This window comes from Dermatophagoides pteronyssinus, unplaced genomic scaffold (assembly GCF_027571235.1).
Source record: "Dermatophagoides pteronyssinus isolate colony J.1.1.1.1 unplaced genomic scaffold, Derpt_VIB-CSIC_2022.12 sq0007, whole genome shotgun sequence".
Taxonomy (NCBI): Eukaryota; Metazoa; Arthropoda; class Arachnida; order Sarcoptiformes; family Pyroglyphidae; genus Dermatophagoides; species Dermatophagoides pteronyssinus.
Genome location: NW_027461531.1, coordinates 1,727,129 through 1,734,869, shown reverse-complemented (window position 1 = coordinate 1,734,869; position 7,741 = coordinate 1,727,129). Strand labels below are relative to the sequence as shown.

At 29.5% G+C, this 7,741-nt stretch overlaps 1 long non-coding RNA gene across 1 annotated transcript; it reads left to right on the top strand.

Moving 5' to 3' along the window:
* Positions 1-6,236: 6,236 nt before the first annotated feature.
* Positions 6,237-7,187, top strand: LOC142645177 (uncharacterized). The gene is made up of 3 exons (XR_012846341.1): positions 6,237-6,353; positions 6,423-6,802; positions 6,888-7,187. It is a non-coding gene; the product is annotated as an uncharacterized LOC142645177 (long non-coding RNA).
* Positions 7,188-7,741: the final 554 nt, after the last annotated feature.

Genomic DNA, 7,741 nt, shown 5'->3' with positions numbered 1-7,741 from the left:
TCAAAATTTTTGATTTTGAAAATGATTAAAATTACATATGTATTGTGAATGAAAGATGGGGGAAATATATAAAAAAAAATTCGTATCAAATCTTTTCTTGTTTTATCGAACGCATATTAAGGCTTATACAATAATAGCAACTGTAACAGGAGCATTAATGATCCACATGGATTAAAAAAAAAGAATGGCCAACCAACATACACATTTTTATCTATCCAGATCTATCTGAACAAAAAAACCATTTCAAATAGGATAAAAGCAAAAAGTAGGTGTCTTTTCTGATATATATCTAACAAACATCAATTTTGACTATAGTCCACAATAAATGAACAAAAGATCAATTCGAATAACTAAAGAAAAAAAATTTGTACAAATTGCAATAACTACTACAATTTTTTTTCTTTTCTATAAGATACTAATGATAATGATGAGATCGAATAATGGTCGATGTTGATGCATCAACTAACCCGAAGATATCACCGGCACGACCATCAGATATATATTATGTAGACCAGAGTTTGTTGATGAAGCAAAAAAAAAAAAATTAGACAGCCAAAAAGATTGATTGTATAGACAATGATAATGATGATGATGATGTTGCTGTTACTGTATGGCGCCCGTCGGCTTCAATTGGTTAGAATTTTAAAGGTGGAGTATGCATGTACTGTGTTTCAAGTTCTATTAACTATATAACCATCATCATCATCTTCATAATAATCATTAAAATCATGAACAGACCGAAATGCATTTACATCTATCTTCGTCATTTTTTTGAAATTCTGACATTCTTTTGCAATAATCTTGGCGTGATATTACAATAGCGCCATATTTTGATACTCATCGTGCATGCCAAAATGGCAAAATGGCAATACGATCAGAAGCAGGAACATAAAACATATATCGGGAGCAACGAAATACTGACGACGAGATACAACATATTGAGCAGAAGCCAATAGGGCAATAGCCAAATATTCGTATGATGGACAAGATTAAAAAACAAAGTAGTAGATGAAGCAGAAGCAGCAGCTTACGAATCAAGCATAATAATATGATGTGTGTTTGCAGTAAGCCAAAAAAAATGTCTAAAAAACATTTAAAATCGCTGCTGCATTACAAATACAAAAATTATATAATTTTATATTCAGCCCATATGAAAACAATGCTGATTAATGATGTGGAATAAGTATTGAAAAACAAGCTGCTTCAATCATCAATAATCTTATCGAATGGTAATAATGATTATAAATTTTCATTCGTTTGAAATTATCAAAGATTTCGATAGATACTTTTTAAAACTATGATTGCTTCTTGTTTTTGTTATGAACTCGAATCTGAATTCTATTATGGATTATATAGAAAATCACTTCAATATATAGAATCAAAGAATTGAAATTCGAAATGAGCCATTTTACCGGTTTGAAAGCTAGAAAAAATCATAAAAGGCAGCTTGGAAAAATGAAAAAATCCTGATTATACGATGGTATTTTTGTTCATAAATTTCATCTATCTTTAGATTTATTGTGCTTACGGTAAAACCTGTGAAAAAAAATGGAATCATTTATTGGAACTTCAAAATTGTTGTTTTCTCTGAAATATCATTCATTTATCCATCTTTTTATTTATCAATATAGTTTATTAATGATAGTGTGCGATGAATTTTCAACTTTTGAATTTTCATAACATAACTATTTTCATTCATGATTATCATCACATCCATATATACAATATAATACAACAAGAACATTGTCGTGCATTCAATTTTTGATAAATATCCTTTCATTCGATTTAGGTTAGTTCATTTCCTTTAGATGATGTGATTCTCTAATTACTAATGTTAGTTTATTTATGTGGAGGAGATAGAAAATGCACAATCCGCATATTATTATATGGATCCTAACTTTATATGTTTGGAACAAAAAGAAAAAAGGAAAAAAATTGGCCAAAAATGGCGATGCATTCATCGTTGAACAAAAAAAAATTTCTGGAATGAAATGAATCAAGTTGAATGTGCACATCATGATCATCATTGTCGTGGCTTTTATCCAACAATCCTGTAATTAGATCGGAAGAAAAAAAATCAAGAGTTTCATCATATAAAGTTCTATTCAATAATCATGGAATTGAAATGAAAAAGTCAGCAGTGAAGAAAAAAATAACTGTTTCATAGACTTTTTTCGGATAATGATAATGATGGAAAAATTCACATACATAACACCCGGTGATTATGAATTTTCTTTTTTCATATTTTTTCCATTGCTAGACCATATCCACTCTATAGAGTTTATCGTTGTTATTGATACAAAATGAACAGAAATAATAACAATAATGATGCTGTTATTTATGGCGCCAGGGCACGCAATCAGGTTTTTAAACCAAATAAAAAAATGTATATTTTGTTCATTCAGTGTGTGTCATTTTGCACGAATTTCATTGATTAGATTTTTTTCTCTTGGTTGTTCTCTTCATCGCCAACGTTGATTGTATTCGCTATGGTTGCTGAATTTATTTTTTCTTCCCTCTACTTTTTTTCACTGCTACTCAACCTAGCTTGGTTCAAGAGATTTTCAACTTTTAGATAGAAAAGAATATATACACTGAACAAAAAAAACACGCATCATACGGATTCTTGATTGTTGTTGTTTTGTTTCAATCTTGTTCATGGATCATCATATATTTTATTATAAAAATTTAGCTCAACAACAGCAATAACAAATGATTGACTTTTTTCGACACGCAAATACATAATCATCATCAATGATAATGATGATTATAAAAAGAATCCTTTTTTTCTTCAAAAGTTGATCAGATTTTTATAGATGATACAATGTTTCGTAATGATTGTTCCAAAAAAAACACTATATTTAATGCACTGGTATTATAATCTACTATTTGGATCTTGATTTCAATGCATTATGATTATTGAAAGAAATAGTCTGCAATAGTCTAAAATGGAAAAAAAATTAGGACCCAATACACCGAATCCATTTTATAATCGAAATATTAATTTCAATTTATATAATGAATATTTCATCATTCTAATGATCATTATTCTAATGAATTTGCATATGATCATCATAATCATCGCCATGAATTTTTTCAATTTGAATGAAATGTCATTCGATCAAAAATCTAAGCAATCAGCAAAAAAATTTTTGCATAATTTAACATTTCATTTAATCACTTTTGCCCAAAAGGTAATCGTGTGTGTGTGTTTGTACTTGTGTGGACAGTATCATATGAGAATTTGATTCCAATTTAGCGGTCAAATTTAAAGTTTTTTTTTATTCTATACAACATTAAACTTAACCGACGAAGAATCAAAAGTTGTTAGGATGAATTATGATCTCATTTAAATTGTTGGCTGGCGCCAATAATTTTTTAATGCCAAAGGCGAATTTAATTTTTTTTACAATCCACACAAACATACATAAACATCGAACGCGTGTCCGATTTTGCCAGTATTAAAATAAGAAAATTTATGCCAATTAATTTGAATAATATTCAAGTCAATTGACTAGACACACAATTCTCATCATAGACAGATATTATTGTGCCACTAATGAAGTCAATTAATAATATTGTTTTTTTTTGTTTTCTAAATTCTTCTTAGTTGGATGAACATTGATAAATTTTGAATTCTACAATAAAATGAACAAAATTTTAAAAGAGGCGTTTCTGTCTATACTTATGATGAAGTCGATCACGGTCTATGGATATGGTATATGATGCCGCCGCTGCCATCATCATCACCACCACCACCACTGTCGTCATCATAACTTTTACCTATTGATCAAAAGCCTAGTTTGAATGTAATGGTATAAAAAGGTGTTTCAGGTCACGATTTTTACCATCAGGTTAAGATTGTGCTTTCTAAATACACAAATATATGTACTAAATTTGGATCAATTTAGTGTTTATCGCATAGGTTGTTGTTGTTGTTGTTGATGATGATAATGATGATTGTTTACAAACAAACAACTTAACCGTTAAATTGATGTATATCAAACAAACATTATAAATAAAAAAACGAGGCCATAAGACAACTCCTTTCTTAACCTTTTTATTATTTTTCTTGATCCAGACATGGAACAAAATTCACAAAGTAATACCGCCACCGCGACCATAAAGATCCATGACAATTATGACCATCATGATGATGACCGTGATGGACCATCCCAACATATACGGTACATAAAGATAAAACAACGATTAACAAACAATTGCGGTCACGATTTTTTTCGGTGCCAAGAAAACCCAATGTTTGTTCCATGTTGTCTAGAGCCTTAGGTCTTTGGAAAAGAAACTATAGTTGAGGGGCCATTCTATATTGATCATAACATCATTTGATGAATCCAATTTTTTTGATTTATGTACAAATTAATTAGATTGAAAAAAAGAGTTTCGCAAAAACAGGAAATATTTCCGAAAAAATAATCCAAAAAATTTTTACGAGAATTTTTTCGTTTGTTTTGATTTTGAAATGGGAAATGGCCATTTGTCTTGTCAAGTACAGTTTTAAGAAAAATTTACTCAAAAAGATTCCAAGAATTTTGTTCATCAAAATCTTGTGTGTTTGTCGTTGTTTGTCGTATCAATATTTGTTTGACCATTGTTGTTTTTTTTTCTGTAGGTCGCGTCATAGGAAACAAGTGCCGATGACATCGCTAGGAAGATTAATGACACAGGCCGATCTTATATGGAGAAACCAATGATCATCGATGACAAGTCTACAATTTCCAAATATTTCTTGTTAATGTCCTGAATCATTGAAAATTTTGATTTTTTCGATATACGAAGACATTAATGTTGTTAATAATGATGCTCAAAAACGAAAACAACAACGACATCTCATCGAAAATAAACCATCAAAAACGGACTTTAGAGCAACCAGAAGAAAAAAGAAGACCGACCAAATGTTGTGTAATTTATTTCATTTTTTCTTCATTTTCAAAAAAATTCATGAATGCTAACAAGTGTCATACGATCCTTTATTTCGGGTCATCCATGTGATCGAAATTCATGTTTATTATCCTTATCATCATTATAATATTAAGAATATAAAATATACGAAAAAAATAACAAATAGGCGTTGAAGATACATTCGCACACACACACAAACAAAGTTCGAATGAATTTTGTCGGCTTTGAATGAAATTTTTTTTCACTTTAAATAGCCGTAAAACAAAATGATGATCATCATTAAAAAGAAATATAAAGGAAAAAATTTAAAAGTTCAAGTCCATTGTTTTCAAAAGAAAGAGAACAAAAAATATCCGCACATAGCAAACGAAATGAATAAATTTATGGCTAAAATATTCGGACATGGGTAGAATGAGTCCGAAAATATCATCAAAATCATTATATTGTTCATATAATGGTCATTTCGGGCATTAATCACTTGGACAAAACACAAATACGGATACTTTGTACGATTGTCAATAAAATTTCTCAAATACAAATCTTTTGTCCCACATAATTCAGATTTTTTACTTATTTGTTCAATATCGAACAACCGATTAATAACCGAAACATTCAAATTACAATCAAGCGAGCAATAATCTATTTTAATTTTTGAAATTGAAAAAAAATTCAATCAAAATCCTGAACAATTTACATTGATTGTGTTCTTTAGATTATATTTTTAAAATTGAGAGGTAGGTTTCATTCGACCTAAATTATAATTTGGAAATTGAATTGTTATTTCCGGGTTTTTTCATTTTGAAAAAAATTGAAAAATTCAACAATAACAAGAAGATATTTACAGATGAATTTGGAAAAAATTTTCAAACAAAGCAATAATCAACAGAGAAATACAATTTCAACATCATCATCATCAATAACATTGAAGAATTTACAAGTTATGTCATCATCATTTGAAATATACATTCCATATATCTCTTGGCCATTAAACATCATACAATCACCACAAGCTGTGTCGTTTTTCTTTCTTTGGTTTTAATCATAGAAATTTTTTTTTGTTCATTATCAACAGTGATCATTCTCATTTCATTTGGAAAATGATGATGATGATGTTGACCAAATCCAATCCAAGGGTCGTGCGAGTAAACGATGGACGCGCAAGCTTTTGTTCATCATTTTTTTATCGTTCTTTTTTTCTTCGTTTGAACACAAAATCCGGTCGCGTGCTGAGCAAGCAATGTTGAACGAATTTTTTCTTTTAAACCGCAAAAACAACTGACAGCTATATGCATTAGCATCATATATTTCATATTTTCGAAAATTCATACAAGTTTATGAAGATGATGATGGTTCTTTTTTCTTGTTCTGAAAAGCAGAAAAAAACGTAATCTATTCTTGAGTCTTGCATTAACAATTGCTGCTGTATTCATCAGGTAGTAGTTTAAAATCTATGAAAATGATCGTCATCAGAATTGAAATTTAAACTCTTTGCATTTTGAAAGTTGAAATGCCAACATATAAAGCCAGATGGATGGATTTTTAAGTCGGCAAATCTTTTTTTTTCTCATTCCTTTATCGTTAAGTAAATGGCCACTTAGTACAAGAATTAATGATGTTAAAGAATATAAAAATTCATGTTTGATGGTGCTAGATGGATGGATGAACGAATAGATTGATGGTGTCGAAATCTGTAAGGCACGAGCTCAAACACAGCTGGATATATTGAATAAAAGATGTAATGCAAAAAAAATTCCCTATTTTTATCTTTCTTGTCAGTTTTTTGGCAATGACTTTTTCTGGCTCCCAACCAATGATCGTTTGAAACATCGATAATGATGGAATTTTCGATATTTTGTGAACAGTATTTTTCGTCGATTGATTGGTAGGTCGATGATTAGAATTCTACATTTATACTAAAAAAAATATTAATCTTTATTTTTTCTCGAATTCTATTGATTTTATATCAGTTCAGATTGGTTTTTTTCCGGATTCGTGAATGATGAAAAAGTGTTATGAATTTACTGACAATTAAGCTACAATTAACAATCAACAGGTGGCCACTGACAATCAGAGTTCTTGGTTGACTTTGTTTTTTTTTCCTCTTGAACATCATTCAAATATCGCATTGTCCATCCATTAAATGTTCATATTATCTGGCCAACATCGTCGTTATCGAAAAAAAAACAATGATGATTGATCAATCAATCTAAATATATTAGGAATGTTAAAATGTTTACTTTATGATCGGACACATTACATTTCATCATTCATCAGATACAATAAATGTTTGATCACTAAAATGAACGACTAGAACATGAAAGAAATTTTATTTTAAAATTTGTTATTTTTTTGAAAAAATCAAGAAAAAACTTTTACCTATCGTTCATACAAACAAATAAAATGAAACAGGTTGGCCAATCTATCAATATGGATCACGATTTTCTTCATTCGTTTCGTCATCCAAATAAAACTTGAACAAATTGATCTATCGTAGGAGAAGAAAAAAAACGGGTTAACCATTCATTGTTTTGTTTTGTTTTCGTTCCGTTGTTTGTTGAAATTTATCCATCATCATCATCATCATTATCAACAACAGCAGCAATAATAGATTTATGATGTGAAAATTGATCAGTTATTTGTTTGTATGTTTGATTGATCCATACAAATTAATCGGTCAAAGTTCAATCAACTTTTGATTTTGTTATTGTTGTTGTCATCGTAGTCGTCATCATCAACCGAACAAACTGCCAATTAGATCAATCATACTTTTTGACTATAATAATATTCGACACAGCCCTGTTTTTTTTTCGTTGTTCAAACA